At 39.3% G+C, this 17,933-nt stretch overlaps 1 long non-coding RNA gene across 1 annotated transcript in view; it reads left to right on the forward strand.

The window, feature by feature from the left end:
• Window positions 1-17,673, forward strand: part of LOC123275781 (uncharacterized) — a 33,587-nt gene extending 15,914 nt beyond the window's left edge. Inside the window, exons 2-3 of the long non-coding RNA XR_006511855.2 lie at window positions 16,111-16,145; window positions 16,653-17,673. This is a non-coding gene — a long non-coding RNA (uncharacterized lncRNA). The remainder of the gene's footprint in view (window positions 1-16,110; window positions 16,146-16,652) is intronic.
• Window positions 17,674-17,933: the final 260 nt, after the last annotated feature.

Here is a 17,933-nt window from a genome sequence, read left to right on the forward strand (position 1 = left end):
TTGCTCAAGATAACGTAGCCAGAAAGCATCAGTGCCAAGACTTAAATGCTGAAGTTCCACCTCCAAAGCTTTCAGTGCCTTGGCAGTGGCTCCTAAACTTGCGTTGAGTGTGAGAAAATACTAAGGAGCTTTAAGGAAAAAAAAAAAAAAGGCAGGTTCTCTGGCCTCAACCCGGGATTATGTGACTCAGTGGGGCCTTGGGAAAGTCACTGATCTTGAACCACTTCAGCTTCCTGATCTGTGAAATCAGGGAGCAGATCCTCATTTTCTGTAGTGAGAGGTCAATAGATAATGCCTAATCCCCCAAAATAAGCGGTGTTCCAAGCATGGTGTTCGGTGGCATGGAGGTTACCAGCCAGATACAGGGAAAGACGTCCTCTGGTGGCCCGGGGGTTTGGGGGAGGTGATGGATGACGTCTAGAGACTGCTGTTTGTCTTCATAAACCTTATAGAATTAGTTGACTCTTTAACCTATATGCAACTCTAACCTTGACAAAACTTTTTTTAAATTTAAAATAAATGAGACAGTTGTGGGGTTGGACTAGATAATTTCTAAGACCAAATCCTTCTCCATGATTCTGTGCTTTGTCTGGATTTCTGATTAAAATTCAAATCCAAGAGAAGTATTGCCTATTGTGCTGCTATTCTCAGAACAAGTTAACTGGTTAACAGTTAAGGAAGAGCAAAGTGGCAAAGAGGAAAAGGGAGGGCGTAGGAGAAACAACGTTTACTGAGCCTGGAGGAGAGCCAGAGGCTGTGCTGAGCATACTTCTGTCTTCTTTTGTTTAGCTGTCATTGCATCCCTGGGAGGTAGGTTGTTATTATCCTAAGGGTAAAGATCAGGGGAGTTAAGTAACTTATCCCAAGAGACACAACTGACAAGGGTCAAAGCCTTGATTTGAATATGAAAGCCTGTGGTTGTTTCTTGTGTTGACCTTTGATTAAAGCCAAGGGCAACACATTACCTCCCCACCCCCACTCCCAGCCCCTGGAGGTCGTTCTGCAGGGGATAGCTCACCCCCTTACCCTCAGCACACTGTGTGGCTTCCTGGTGAGCTGGTTTGATGTGAGGAGAGAATTTAGGATACCTATAGGAATAAGGTATTACTTTAGAGGCAAGTAAAGAAACCCACTGGAGACAGAAACAAAAAATGGAAATTTGCTTAAAGATACAGGGCTTCTTGAAGAACCCAAGGCAGGGCAGGTTATGGTTGGATCTTGGGAAGGGTTGGGTCTTGGAACTGGAAAATTTCTGAAACTTTGTGCCTCTTTTCTTCTTTCCGAACATCTGCTAATCAGTTGGGGTTTCCCCCTACCCCTTAAGCACCTGGCAGAATATAGCACCTTATAGCTCTCCTCCTCCCCAAATCTAGCGTTCATGTTACCTTTTTTTTTTTTTTTAAGATTTTATTTTTCCTTTTTCTCCCAAAGTCCCCCAGTACACAGTTGTGTCTTTTTAGTTGTGGGTCCTTCTAGTTGTGGCATGTGGGACACCACCTCAGCATGGCTTGATGAGTGGTGCCATGTCTACGCCCAGGATGCCAACTGGCAAAACCCTGGGCTGCCACAGCGGAGTGCACAAGCTTAACCACTTGGCCACAGGCCAGCCCCCTCATGTTAACTTTAACAGCTTCATCCCTAGAGACAGTGATTCAGTCCACTGGGCCCTGGGTTGAAATTTGTGGGAAAGAGAATTTTATTGGTCCATCCCTAGAGACAGTGATTCAGTCCACTGGGCCCTGGGTTGAAATTCGTGGGAAAGAGAATTTTATTGGTCCATCCCTGGTCCAATCAGGTATGACCAGAAAATGTGCCCATAGTATATGACTATGCTTGCCAGGGCTTACATGTATGTGTGTGGGGGGTGTATGTGTGTGTGTGTGTGTCAGTTTAGATCAGCTCTGTGAGAAAAAGAAAAGGTGGAGTCGTTTGCTCATAGGCTTTACAAGTCTGACCTACTTCGACATAACACCCTGGAGTTCACTTTCCCTTTCTATTCCTACTTTGCAGAAGAAAACAGTAAGTCAGGAGTAATGATAAAGTATCATTGAACAAGTGAAAAAAAAAAGGTTAAATTATACCTACAACTGCCTTTTGAACCGTATATTAGACTTAATTTTTCTGGTTGCATGTGTCAGAAACCAAACTCAATGTAACTCGAACAAAAAGGAAATTTAATGCTCATGTAAACTGGGAAATACAGATGTTATCTGATTTCAGGGATACATGGATTCAGGAGCTCAAATAATATCTTCAGGACTCTGCCTTTCTCTCTTGCCGCCTCTCAGCTCTGCCCTCCTCTCCATGTTGGCTTCATTCTTCTCTTCCACAGGTGGCTTCTTCCACCAAGCTGGGAGAAATGGCTGCAAGCAGCTCTAGATTAGCGCTGCTGATCCCAGAACAGCGCTTCTCAACGTGGGGAGTGGGAGAGCGGCAGCGCCCCCTAGAGAGCATCTTGGAAAGTTGTGGGGACAGTTTGGGCTGTCACAATGATGATGCTAGACATCCTGCAAAGCATGAGACATTACTATACAAAGAAGAATTGTCTCATGTTCCACATAAATTTCTAGTATCCCAACAGACATTCATGTAGGTGGAAAGCCTGTTGATAACTAACTGAGCCTAGAGTTAAACTCATATATAAAGTCATTCTTGTACAGTTTTTTTCAATTGAGATATAATTGACATAACATTGTTAGTTTCAGGTGTACAACATAACGATTCAATACTTGTATATATTGTGAAATGATCACCACAATAAGTCTAGTTAACATGCATCACCACACAATTACAATTTTTTTCTTATGATGAAAACTTTCAAAATCTACTCTCTTACCAAATTTCAAATATACAATATAGTATTACTAACTATAGTCACTATGCTGTACATTACATCCCAAGAACTTATAACTGGAAGTTTGTACTTTTTGACCGCCTTCACCCATTTCCCCCACCCCTAACCCCCTACCAATGGCAACCACCATTCTCTTCTCTGTATCTGAGTTCTTTTTTTTTTTTTTAGATTCCACATGTAAGTGAGATGATATGGTATTTGTCTTTCTCTGTCTGACTTATTTCACTTGGTGTAATGCCCTCAAAGTCCATCCATGTTGCTGCAAATGACAAGATTTCCTTCTTTTTTATGGCCAAAATATTCCATTGTATATTCATATCACATTTTCTTTATTCATTCATCCAGCAATGGACACTAAGGTTGCTTCCATGTCTTGGCTATTGTAAATTATGCTGCAGTGAACGGGGCCGGGGGGGGGGGGGTGGGGACAGATATCTTTTCAAGTTAGTGTTTTCATTTCCAATTTTTGGAGGAATCTCCATACTGTTTTCCATAGTGGCTGCACCAATTTACATTCCTACCAACAGTGCACAAGGCTTCCCTTTTCTACACGTATTCGCCAATGCTTATTTCTTGTCTTTTTGAAAATAGCTGTTCTAACAGGGATGAGGTGATAACTCACTGTGGTTTTGATTTGCATTTCCCTGTTGATTGGTGATGTTGAGCACCTTTTCATGTGCCTATTGACCATCTGTATGTCTTCTTTGGAAAAGAAGATCCCCTGCCCATTTTTTATTTGAATTGGTTTTTCTGCTATTGAGTTGTGTGAGTTGTTTATATATTTTGGATATTAATCTCTTATCAGATAAATAATTTGCAAGCATTTTCTCCCATTCAGTAAGTTACCTTTTCATTTTGTTGATGGATTCTTTTGCTGCGCAGAAGCTTTTTAGTTTGATGTAGTCCCACTTGTTTGTTTTTGCTTTTATTGCCTTTGCTTTTTGGTGTCAAATCCAAAGAATCATTGCCAAGACCACATCAAGGAACTCACCATCTATGTTTTCTTCTAGGAGTTTTATGGTTTCAAGACTTACATTCAAGTCTTTAATAATTTTGAATTAATTTGAGGGTATGGTATTGTGTAAGGTAGTGGTCCAGTTTTATTCTTTTGCTTGTTGCTATCCAGTTTTCCTAGCACCATTTATTGAAAAGACTGTCCTTTTCCTATTGTATCTTCTTGGCTTCTTTGTCATTAGTTAATTGGCCCTCTGTGTGTAGGTTTATATCTGGGATCTCTATTCCGTTCCATTGATCTTTGTCTGGTTTTATGCCAATACTATACTGTTTTGATTACTATAGCTTTGTAAAATAGTTTAAAATCAGGGAACATGATGCTTCCAGCTTTATTTTTCATTCTCAAGATTGTTTTAGCTATTTGGGGTCTTTTGTGGTTGCATACAAATTTTAGGATTCTTTTTCCTGTCTGTTTCTGCAAAAAATGCCACTGGAATTTTTTTTTAAAGATTGGCAGCTGAGCTAACAACTGTTGCCAATCTTCCCCCCCCCCCTTTTTCTCCCCAAATTCCCCCAGTACATAGTTGTATATTTTAGTTGTGGGTCCCTCTAGTTGTGGCATGTAGGATACCACCTCAACATGGCCTGATGAGTGGTGCCATGTCCACGCCCAGGATCTGAACTGGCGAAACCTTTGGCCACCGAAGCAGAGCATGCAAACTTAACCACTCGGCCACAGGGTTGGCCCCACCATTGGAATTTTGATAGGGATTGGATTGAATCTGAAGATTGCTTTGGCTAGAATGGACATTTTAGCAATGTTAATTCTTCCAAACCATGAGTACAGAATATCTTTCCATTTATTTGTGTCTTCTTTAATTTCTTTTAGTTTTCAGGATATGGTTCTTTCATTTTCTTAGTTAAATTTATTCTTAGACATTTTATTCTTTTTGATGCAATTATAAATGAGATTTTTTTCTTAATTTCTCTTTCTGATAGTTTGTTATTAAACTCTATATAAAAATGCAACAGATTTTTGTATACTGATTTTGTATCCTGCAATTTTACTAATTTGTTAATTCTAACAGTTTTTTGGTGGCATCTTTAAGGTTTTCTGTGTATAATGTCATCTGCAAAGAGTGACAGTTTTACTTCTTCTTTTCCAGTTTGGAAGCTTTTACTTCTTTTTCTTGCCTGATTGTTCTGCTAGGACTTCCAATATTATGTCAAATAAAAATAGTGAGAGTGGGCATCCTTGTTTTCTCCTGATCTTAGAGGAAAAGCTTTCAACTTTTCACTGGTGAGTATGATATTAGTTCTGGCCTTTTCATATATGACCTTTATTATGTTGAGGTACATTCCCTCTGTACCCATTTTGTGGAGAGTTTTTATCATAAATGGATGCGGTAATTTTCAAATACTTTTTCTGCATCTATTGAGATAATCACATGATTTTTATCCTTTATTTTGTTAATGTGGTATCGCATTAATTGATTTGTGGATGTTGAACCATTCTTGCATCCCTGGAATAAATCCCACTTAGTCATGATATGTGATTCTTTTAATGTATATTTGGTTTGCTAATATTTTGTTGAGGATTTTTGCATCTATGTTCATCAGAGATATTGACCAGTAATATTTTTTTCTTGTGGTGTCCTTGTCTCATTTTGGTATCAGAGTAATGCTGGCCTCATAAAATGAGTTTGGAAGTATTTCATCCTCTTCTATTTTTGGAAGAGCTTTTAGAAGTCTTGGTATTAATTCTTCTTTAAATCTTTGTTAGAATTCACCATCTGGTCCTGGACTTCTGTTTGTTGGGGAGGTTTTGATTACTGATTTAATATCCTTACTACTAATTGGTCTATTCAGATTTTCTATTTCTTCATGATTCAGTCTTGGTAAGTGATATGTTTCTAGGAATTTATTAATTTCTTCTAGGTTGTCCAATTTGTTGGTGTATAATTGTTCATAATAGTCTCTTATGATCCTTTGTATTTCTTTGGTATTGTAGTAACATCTCCTCTTTCACTTCTGATTTTATTTATGAGTCCTCTTTTTTTTCTTGATGAATCTAGCTAAAGGTTTGTCAGTTTTCTTTATCTTCTCAAAAAGACAGCTCTTAGTTTCATCTTTTCCATTGTCCTTTTAGTTTCTATTTCGTTTATTTCCACTCTGACCCTTGTTATTTCCTTCCTTCTATTAACTTTGGACTTGTTTGTTCTTCATTTTCTAGTTCCCTGAGGTATAAAGTTAGGTTGTTTATTTTGAGATTTTTCTTGTTTCTTGATGTAGGCATTTATTGCTATGAACTTCCCTCTTAGAACTGCTTTTGCTGCATTCCATCAGTTTTGGTATGTTATATTTCCATTTTCATTTGTCTGAAGGTGTGATTTCTCTTTTGATTTCTTCCTTCACCCATTGGTTGCCCAGTAGCGTGTTGTTTAATCTCCATATACTTGTGAATTTTCATGTTTTCTTCTTGTAACTAATTCCTAGTTTCATACCATTGTGGTCAGAAAAGATGCTTGATATGATTTCAGTCTTCTTAAGTTTGTTAAATCTTATTTTGTGATCTAACATATGATAACATTCTGGAGAATGTTCCATGTGTGCTTTAGAAGAATGTGTACTGTGTTGCTTTTAGATGGAATCTTCTGTATATGTCTGTTAGGTCCACCTGGTCTAATGTATCATTTTTGGCCAGTGTTTCCTTATTGACTTTCTGTCTGGATGATCTATCCATTGACAAAAGTAGGGTATGAAATTTCCCTACTATTATTGTATTGCTATCTATTTCTCCTTTCAGATATGTTAATATTTATTTTATATATTTAGGTTCTCTTTTGCTGGATGCATAAATATTTACAAATGTTATATCCTCTTTTTGAATTGATTACTTTATCATCATGTAATGTCCTTTTTTGTCTCTTGTTACAGTGTTTGTCTTAAAGTCTATTTTGTCTGAGATAAGTATAGGTCCTCAGCTTTCTTTTGGTTTCCATTTGCCTGGAATATCTTTTTCCATCCCTTCACTTTCAGTTTGTGAGTGTCCTTACATCTGAAGTGAGTCTCTTGTATGCAGCATATAGAGTCTTGTTTTTGGTTTTTTAAAAAGTTGATCCAGCCATTCTGTCTTTTGATTGAAGAGTTTAGTCTGTTTACATATAAAGGAATTATTTATAGGTATGTACTTACTGCCATTTTGTTAATTGTCTTCTGGCTGTTTTATAATTTTTCTGTTCCTTTCTTCTTCTCTTGCAATTTGATGATTTTCTATAGTGGTATGCTCAGATTCCTTTCTCTTTTGTGTATTTACTATAGGCTTTTACTTTGCAGTTACCATCATGCGTATATAAAACAACTTATATTTATAACAGCCTATTTTAAGTTGATGACAATTAAGTTGGAATACATTCTAAAGCTCTACATTTTTATGTTTTTTGATTTCACAACTTACATCTTTTTATCTTGTATATCACTGAAAAAATTATTGTACTTATATTTTTTACTATTTTTCATCTTTACCTTCATACTAGCTTTATAAATGATTAACACACCACCTTTGCAGCATTAGATTATTCTGAATTTTACTGTGTATTTACCCTTACCAGTGAGATTTATACTTTCATATGTTTTCTTGTTACTGATTAGCACTATTTGGTTTTAGCTTAAAGAAGTCCCTCTAACATTTCTTGTAAGGCCAGACTATATTGATGAACTCCTTTAGCTTTTGCCTTTTTGGAGAACCCTTTATCTCTCCTTCAATTCTGAATGACAGTTTTGCCAGAATCTTCTTGTTTGGAAGCTTTCATTCATCATTTTGAATATATCCTGCCACTCTCTTCTGGCTTGCAAAGTTTCTGCTGAAAAATCTGCTGATATCTGCTGATAGTCTAATGAAGGTTCGCTTGTATGTAACAAGTTGTTTTTCTCTTGCTACTTTTAAGATTCTCTTCTTGTCTTTAACTTTTGACACTAATTATAAGGTGTCTTGGTGTAGGTTTCTTTGGATTCCTCTTATTTGGGACTTCATGGGCTCCCTGGATCTGGATGTCTGTTTCCTTCCCCAGGTGTGTGAAGTTTTCAGCCATTATTTCTTCAAATAAGTTTTCTGCCCTTTTCTCTCTCTCTTCTCCTTCTGGGAACCTTTATAATGTGAATTCTAGTCTGCTTGATGTTTTCTCATAAGTCTCTTAAGCTTGCTTTATTCTTTTTTATTCATTTTTCTTTTTGCTCTTCTGATTGTGTGAGTTCTACTGTCCTGTCTTCAAGTTCACAGATCCTTTCTTCTGCTTCATCTCATCTGATGTTGAACACCTCTAGTATATCTTTCAATTCAGTTATTGTTTTCTTCAGCTCTGTGACTTCTATTTGGTACTTTCTTATATTTTCTATCTTGTTGTTGGAAATTCTCACTTTATTCATCTATTCTTTCCCAAGCTTGAAGCTCGATGAGCATCTTTATAACTGTCATTTTGTACTCTTTATCAGGTAAATCACTTGTCTCCATCTCATTAAGGTCTTTTTCTGAGGTTTTATCTTGTTTTTTCATTTGAAATTTATTCCTCTGTTCCATTTTCCTTGAATCTCAGAGTTGGTTTCTATGTATTAGATAACATAGCCTGGCTGCCTGTCCCAGTCTTGAAGGAGTGGTCTCATGTTGGAGATGAGCCTTATTGTTCAACCCTGCCCTAACTCTTTGTTCTTTCAAACCTCTATGATTGTCCTAGCAGCCAACATTGTTTTGAGTGGCTTCCAGTAGTTGAAGGTGTGCCAAGACATGTCAGTGTTCCAAAGGGGAGAATCTCAGCATCTAGATTCAGGCTGATTGGAAGGCAGACCCTCAGACAGCAGCTTTTAAAGTATGCAAATATATGTCTTTTAGGGGAAGGCTAAGAGATAGGTGTTTCTATCTGCTCCCTCTGCACTGGGGTGATAGCTAGTTAAGAACTGTTTCTTTCTTTCCTATCATCCCGTTGAACTTGTGAACACAAGCCCTGCTGGCCACCAGAGACAGGCAATCAAGGAGTGTCCCCTGGGTGGCAGCCACAAAACCCAGGGCACCAGATGTAAAAACTGGGGTACCAGTGCATGTACAAGCTCCTCCCTGGGAGATACCAGTGCTCTGGAGCATGGCAAAAGGAGAGTGCAAAGATAACATCCACCCTCTGAGATCTTGGGAGAAGATTACAGATGGCCTTAAATATGTGTTTAATTAGAAGCGTGCCCCTCAGGCTGTAGCTATGAAGATAGCTAATAGGCCTCTTTCACAGAACGACTGAGCTTGTCAGTTTGTTGCCTGTCTGCTGCTCTAGTATCCCTGGGAGTAATAGTGGTGAGAACTCTTTCTCCATTTGTTACAGTCCTGTGGGACAGCAAGCATAAACCCGCCTGGCCACCAGAGCCAGGCAATCTAGAGGTGTCCTCTGGGTGGCAACCACAGAAATCGAAGGGACAGATGAATGTACAAACTCTCTTCCAGGAGATACTGGTGACCTGGCACGATGCAGAGGGAGAGTGCAAAGATGGCATTGCCTGGCCCCTGACCCCAGAGAGCACCTCAGTAGACCCCAGATGTATTGTGCACAGTGTTACTATACACTGAATTGTCCATGAATATTACCATGTCAAATGAGGGAAAATTGTACTTTCTTTGTTTGAAATTTTATCAAGGGCTGTTCACTATTTCACTATTTCAGATATCACATCATCAATCGTAATGTCACTAATGGTATTAGAGATATCATACAGCTCACCTGCACGTTTGTCCATTGGTCACTGTCATGCTAATGATGATTCTACATGTTCAGGGCAAGCATCTGATTATCTTATTATGTCTTCCACTGTAGACATACCCCTGTATTTCCATATTGATGCATTATCTTATTATAAACTATCTTTATTTTTTATAAGCTATTTTTATTTCTCTTTTGTATGAGAGTTAGGAATCATTGATTTTTTAAAATTATGTATTATCTATGAATTTCTTTTTGATATATTAAAGGAATAATAACAAATAAACAAAATATTTTTTAAAAAGTGTTGGTTTTAAGAACCACTGTCCAAGAGGAAAAGGGCAGTCCACTCCCTCTTAAGGAGCATCAATTTGCCAACTCATTGTGAGGACTGTGTATCAGAACCTATCCCTGAAGCTGGGACTCACTGTGACCAGAGGAAGGAAGTGCACTTCTTGGCTAACCTAGTTAGCTGAGCACTCTTGGGGCAGGGGCAAGGAGGGGGAGACAGGGGAGGCAAGATTCCAGGTTACACAGCCCCACCAAGGCCACATGGCGTTGGGGAGGGGATCCCCAAAGTAAAAATGGGATGCTATTATTACATAAAAACGAAGGGGCAGCTGGATGGGCTAAAGCAACAATTATTCACAAAAACTAATGCACACATGATTTAAAACCTAAGTAAGAGAAAAGAGTTGATGGCACATTCCCTACCACAGCCTGCAGTGCTTATAAAACAAACCAGATTGCTAAGGATGAAGAGAAACAGAAAGATCATTAAAATGTAAGAAAAACTGCAAGAGAAAGCCATGATCCATTCTAAACAACATCAATGATGCAATAATAAAAAAGCTTCCACCTAAAATTGGCAGGAATTCTGATTATGCCGTGCACATACACAGTGGGAAATGGCAACATCCAAGAGCAGGGTTTGGCAGCCAGGTTCCTCAGCTGAACGTTAAATCAGTCCCTAGGAGACACTAGCAAAGCACTGATTTTGGTAACCCTTGACTGCATGTAAGCAGTTGTACATAATAATGGCACTCCAGGGAATTATATCCACTCACTTGTAAGAACCAAGGAAAAGACTTGCATTGTTCTTATCTACTGGTGGCCCATCTGACATTCCTTCTCATGGGCTGCTGACTATATTTTTGATAAAATAAAGCCTTAGGAGATCTCCATTAATGTCATGACTCCCAGTTGGGTTTTGCATGGAACTAGGGAGTGAACATTGAGACTAGAATATTGATATGCTAATTTGCTACTGGAGGAGCTATGCATGGTTAATAACTAATTTTTTGCTTTATCCAACAAACATTTATAGAGCACATTCCATGGCCTGGCACAGTACCTAGTGATACAAACACTAGAGACTCAGAGTCTAGTGGGAGATCAGTCCTCAAACAGATGTGCTGAGCAACACAATGGGCTATTTTCCCATTCTTTCCATGCATTTCAGCCCTCTGCCTCTTCCTCGACCCACCTAGCAGTCTTCTACCTTAGGACCTTGTTTTTTGCTATTCTCTCGTCCCCAGATATTTGATGGTTCTGTCCCTCTCTTCATTCAGGTCTCTGCACAAATGTCACCTCCTCGGAGAGGCCTTTCTTGATCACCTTAGCTAAAATAACAATCGTCCCTTTCCCTCCTATCTTTTTATTCTGTCTCACTCTTACATCTTTTATCTCCTAACCCAGTTTGATTTATCTTCATAATATTATCAGTATCTGATGTTAAAATAATGATTAATTTTTGTTGAGTATTTTCTACTCATCTGAAATTGGTCTGAGCATTTTACTCTTTTCATTCTCCTAACAACCTTATAAGTAGGTACTGAACTTCCTATCATCATCTGCTTTTTACACATGAGGAAACCGAGGCAAGAGAGGTTAAGTAACTTGCCCAAAGTCACACAAAGTGGGGATTTTAAATTCTAGACGGCTGAAGTCCATACTCTTAACCACTATGCTATATGGCTGCTCTCCACATTATCAGTGATCTATTTTCTTCTTCGACTGTCACCTATCTCCCTTCTGGAATGTAAGCTTCAACAGGGCAGAGATTTGTCTAAGCCACTGCTGTACTTCCAGGGCCTTGAGGAATGACTTGCACAGAGTAAGCACTCAACAAACACTGAAAGAAGGAATGATGATGCTGAGTATTCTTGCCCTGGTCCCCAAGTACTCCAAGACTTTAAAGAGTTTCTGAATTGTCACAAGACTTAAAAGTATTTGGGAAGTTGTGGCCAATACTTTCATTTGATGAGCATCACACCTTCCAGCAACAGATCTCAACCCTGGCTGCACAGTGCAGTCACCTTGGAGCTGCTAAACTCTGGTGCTTGGGCCTCACCCCACACCAATTAAATCAGGGCCTCTGCATGACACTGGCCTTAGTGTTGATAAAGCTCCAGAGTTGATTCCATTGTGCAGCCAAGTTTGAGAACCACACCCATGGTTGAATCTGATCAAGCGGTGAAGCAACAGGAGTGGAGGTTATAAAATATTGTCTTCAAATCTGAGGATAAAGTAGAAGGAAATTACAAAAGAATTAGCAATGAGTAATTTGAGTTTAGGGGATATTGGGCCGTTAGACTCCCACCCCATCACAACCTACTGGGAGGGCAAGGAGTCCTTCTGCACTTGCTCCTCCTTATCATTAAACACACACACACACACACACACACACACACACACTTCTCTCTGGATCTCTGCATCTTTAGAACCTATGTCCTGGCTAACACTATCTGATTGATCAGCCCAGTCAAAGAGAAGGTACCCTTCCAGTTCACCAGAGGTGATAACTGTTTCCTTACTGAGTGTGTGACTCTATGCTGGAAAGTCTTAGATTTAGTTTTAGAGATGATGAGGTTAAATCCACTGTACTAATATTTTTGTGTTAAGTTTAGAAATGGTCTATGTAATATTTATTGATTAGTACTTACAGTGTTTGTAATGTTTAAGAGTATGGCATCATATAGTATTCAGCATATTAAATCACCAAGGTGATTGGTCTAGGGTTAAATTGTACACTTAGAAAAAAGGGCCTTTGTTAAATGCTTTGTGCAGACTTTTAAAGGTGTTATACATTGTCCTGAAGTTTTAGAACATAATCTTTGAATTGCCCATCTTCCTCTACTTTATATGTGGGATGCCTACCACAGCGTGGCTTTTGCCAAATGGTGCCGTGTCTGCACCCAGGATCCAAACCAGCGAACCCGGGGCCACTGAGAAGCTGAACATGCGAACTTAACCAATGAGCCACCAGGTCGGCCCCTCTTACCTGGATTTTTAAAAAAATAGGCTCCGAACTGGTCCCCCTCCTTCTACCCCTATCCTCCCCTGTAAGCCAGCTCATGTCACTCCTACTCCAACCTCCCAGCAGCTCCCTTTCTCTCTCAGGGTACTTACTCCAATCCACTGCTCTTGCTTTTCTGACTCATCTCCTACTGCCCTCTTCTTTGCTCCCTCTGGATTCATGGCTGAGCCAAGTACCCATCCTGCTCTAGGGTCTTTGCACTTGCCGTTCCTCCTGCCAGAAGTTTTCTTTTCCCAGAAGGCCACATGGCCCAGCCCTTGCTTTCTTCTGCTAAAGTGTCACCTTCTCAGAGATGTCTTTTTTTTTTTTTTCGCAGGGGGTTGGGGGTGGTGGTGAGGAAGATTGGCCCTGAGCTAACATCTGTGCCAATCTTCCTCCACTCTGTATATGGGATGCCACCACAGCATGGCTTAATATGTGGTGTGTAGGTCTGCTCCCAGGATCTGAACCTGTGATCCCAGGGCCACTGAAGCAGAGCATGTGAACTTAACCACTAGGCTGGCCCCAGAGATGTCATCCCTGACCATCCTATGCAAACCCTCCATGCCCTCCTCCCACCCTTCACTCCATCCCCCTTGCGCTGCTTCATTTTTCTTCATAGCAGTTATCACTGTCAGAAGATTACATACTAAATAGTTCATTGAATATACTTTTTAAATTCTAAGCACAAAAAGTGCCTTCAAAAGCAGCAAGAAACCTCATACTGACATGTCAAAGGGAGGTTATATTTCGTTTAGAATGGTTTCAGTGGTGGCGGAGCAGGAATTCCAGGCCACCTGACTCCAAGGCCTATGCTCTCAACCACCTTGCTGGAATATTTTATTAAAACCTCCTTTGCTGTGTGGCACAGAGGAAAGGTCTGGGCTTGTCTCTGCCCCAAGGCAAGAGTTACCTTGGACAAGCAGCTCAGTCTCCATCTTATCTGCGCAGTGGCTCCCTTTCAGCTCTGAGTCTTGATTAATTGATGTTAGATAACAGAATTTCTGCCTGTGAAGAGTTGCCACAGAGAAATGAATAGGAGGAAATTGGGTTAAAAGACCTGAAGGATGTGGCTCACGGGCCCACTTAGAATCAAGACCTTCTCTCCAGAAAACTTGATGTGTGCATACAATTTGGTAGACAATTTTCAGGTGGCTCATAAAGTCCCTAAGGCCCTGGATCCCAAGTTAAGAACACCTCATATAAATGATAAATCTCAGACCATTCTGAAGAAATGTGGGGCCTCCTTCTTTGAAGGGGTTTTTGAAAATAAGGCTGGGATTTAGAAGTTTGAAATTGTCCAGATGTAGTTCAATCAGAAGGAGGAAGAATGAGGATCCTCAGTGATTCCCAAACTTCCTTGCTGTGCACCTGAGTCACCTTGGGCAGGAGTTCTCAGCGTGAGTACTACTGACATTTTTGAATGGATAATTCTTTCTGGTGGGGGCTGCCCTGTGCATCATAGGATGTTTAGCAGCATCCCTCGCCTCTATCCACTCGATGCCAAGAGCACACCTCCTCCAGGTGTGACAACCAAAAATGTCTCCCCACATCTCCAAGTGTCCCCTGAGGGGTCAAATCACCCCTGATTGAGAACCAGTGACCTAGGGGAACACTTTAAAAATGTCCACACAAACACTTATGCATGAATGTTCATAGCAGCATTGTTCGTAATAGCCTAACGCTAGAAACAACCCAAAAGTCCATTGATAAGTTGATAAATAAAATGATAAATAAAATGTGATATATCCACACAATGGACTATTACTTGGCTATAAAAAGGAATAGAATATTGATACATACTATAATATAGAAGAACCTTGAAAACACTAAGTGAAAGAAGCTGGTCACAAAAGACCACAAACTATATGATTCCATTTATATGAAATGTCCAGAATAGGTAAATCTATAGAGACAGAAAGTAAATTAATGGTTGCCTAGGGCTGAGTTGATGGGGAAATTGGGGACTGATGACTAATTGGCACAGGGTTTCTTTTGGGGGTCATGAAGAATGTTCTAAAATTGATTTTGGGAATGATGGTATAACTCTGTCAATATACTAAAAACCATTGGATTGTACGCTTTAAAAGGGTGAATTGTATAGTATGTGAATTATGTCTCAATAAAGCTGTTAACAAGAAAAAAGGAGTCTCTGCCACCTCTGGCTCACTTCCTACCCTAGATCTCTTGAATCAGGTTCTCCACGGGGTAGGTGCTGAGAATCAGGCATGAGTCAAATGCTCCCCAGGTGATCCTGATGCAACTGACTGGCTGTCCAGTGTTTGGGAATCTCTACCAACCACTGAGACGTTCTTGTTAAAGTTAGTGTATATTTTTGTTGAGATATAATTGACATATAACATTATATTAGTTTCAGGCATACAATATGGTGATTCAGTATTTGTATGTATTGTGAAATGATCACCACAATAAGCCAAATTAACATTTGTCTCTATATATAGTTATAAAAACCTTTTTCTTGTGATGAGAACTTGTAAGATCTGCTCTCTTAGCAACTTTCAAATATACAACCCAGGGGGCCAGCCTAGGGGTGCAGTGGTTAAGTTCACACATTCTGCTTCTCGGTGGCCTGGGGTTCACTGGTTTGGATCCCAGGTGCGGACCTGGCACCGCTTGGCGGGCCATGCTGTGGTAGGCATCCCACATATAAGGTAGAGGAAGGTGGGCATAGATGTTAGCTCAGGGCCAGTCTTCCTCAGCAAAAAGAGGAGGATTGGCAGCAGTCAGTTCAGGGCTAAAATTCCTCAAAAAAATAAAAAAAATCCCACAGTATTGTTAACTATAGTCACTATGCTGTACATTACATCCCCAGAACTTATAACTGAAGTTTGTACCTTTTGATCACCTTCACCCATTTCCACCACCTCCCATCCCCACCTCTGGCAACCACCAATCTGTTCTCTGTATCCCTGAGTTCAAGTTTTTGTTTTGTTTTGTTTGCTTGGTTTTAGATTCCACATATAAGTGAGATCATAGTTTTTGTCTTTTTCTGCCTGACTTATATCGCTTAGCATAATGCCCTTAAGGTCCATCTGTGTTGTTGCTAATAGCAAGATTTCCTTCTTTTTTATGGCTGAATAATATTGCATTATACACACACACACACACACACACCACATTTTCTTTATCCATTCATCTGTTGATGGACTCTTAGCTTGCTTCCATGTCTTGGCTGTTGTAAATAATGCTGCAATGAACGTGGAGGTGGGACAGATGTTTTCAAGTTACTGTTTTTGGTTTTTTTTCAGATAAATACCCAGAAGTGGAATTGCTGAATCATCTGGTAATCCTATTTTTAATTTTTTGAGGAATCTTTGTACTGTTTTCCATAGTGGCTGCACCAATTTACATTCCCACCAACAGTACACGAGGGTTGCCTTTTCTCTGCATCTTTGCCAACACTGGTTATTTGTTGTCTTTTTGATAATAGCCATTCTAACAGGTGTGAGGTGATAACTCATTGTGGTTTTGATTTGCATTTCCCTGGTGATTAGTGATGTTGAGTACCTTTTCACATACCTGTTGGCCATCTGTATTCCTTCTTTTGAAAAGTGTCTATTCAGATCCTCTGCCTATTTTTTAATTGGATTATTTGGTTTTTTGCTGTTGAATTTTATGAGTTGTTTATATCTTTTGACTATTAACCCCTTTTCGGATATATTATTTGCAAATATTTCTTCCACTCAGTAAGTGTCTTTTCATTTTGTTGATGGTTTCTTTTGATGTAGTCCCATTTGTTTATTTTTGCTTTGGTTGCCTTTTACTGACCTTTTTTTTTTTTTTTTTAAAGGAAGATTAGCCCTGAGGTAACATCTGCTGCCAATCCTCCTCTTTTTGCTGAGGAAGACTGGCCCTGAGCTAACACCTGTGCCCATCTTCCTCTACTTTATATGTGGGACGCCTACCACAGCATGACTTTGCCAAGCAGTGCCATGTCTGCACCTGGGATCCAAACTGGTGAACCCCAGGCCACCGAAGCTGAACGTGCAAACTTAACTGCTGCGCCACTGGGCCGGCCCCACTGACCTTTTTTATTTTTTAAAAAAATCAACCCTTGTCTTTGAGAAGTCTGAAGTCAGAAGAAGAGTATGAATTAATAAAAATCAAAGAAGATCCCTGTGAGACAATAACAGGGTTGTCTTTTGTCTGTGTGCAGGAGTTGTTTGTGAACTTCAGGTGTCTAATGACAGAATGGAAAATTCCACAAATCATGAATTGGCATGCAATGCCCCCCTGTGGACTATTGCAACAAGAAGTCTCAATGTTTACATTGTTTTTAGAACTTTTAATCAAATACCTCAGTTCTTTCCCATCTGCATCATTTTATTGTCAATCCACCTTAGAATATTAAATACAGAGCACATCTTAGGCCTTGAAAAGTACAAGAAGAGAGAATACACCTTAAAAAGTGACATTCGACCAAAGTAACAAAGGACTTCAAAGGCAAGTACAAAAGGCTACATAGTAGTACACAAAAGTGAACTCCTTTAATGTTAGAAGAACTGATAAAAACAATGCAGGAAATTATTCTGATAAAGCAAAAAATCTGCTTTCTAGGCATATTACTTAAAAGGTAAAGAAGCTTTCACAATCTGTTATCAAAAGCAGACCAAGAAAACCTTGTATTTTTAGCAGAAAAGAAAGCCAAATTTCAATTTTGCTTTTTTGATATTAAAACTCATTCATTCCAATCTTATCCAGCTCTGACTGTGCATACAATTCCTTTCCCAAGATTCCTTTTCATAAACCTTCTACAATTTTCTTTTTATGTTCAGATTTTGTCCTATGCTTTCCTCTTTCCAATTCTGAAATAACCAGCCTCTCTTTAAGACAAAAGTGCTTTCTTTTCCCTCAACAAAATGCATTTTCATTCCTCATACCTTCTTTAACCAAAACATACATCCTACTTTCCTTGCATATGAAAGTGTTTCCCTTTTAATTTCTGGTAGCTTTAGATACATATATTAGAATTCTTAACCCTTAGAATCCTTAACTTCTAGTGAAAACTAAGAAAAAAGTAATTGTGAACTGGCAAATTTATAAATATATTTTCTAGAAGTATATGCCCTTT

This window comes from Equus asinus, chromosome 12 (genome assembly GCF_041296235.1).
Source record: "Equus asinus isolate D_3611 breed Donkey chromosome 12, EquAss-T2T_v2, whole genome shotgun sequence".
Classification (NCBI taxonomy): domain Eukaryota; kingdom Metazoa; phylum Chordata; class Mammalia; order Perissodactyla; family Equidae; genus Equus; species Equus asinus.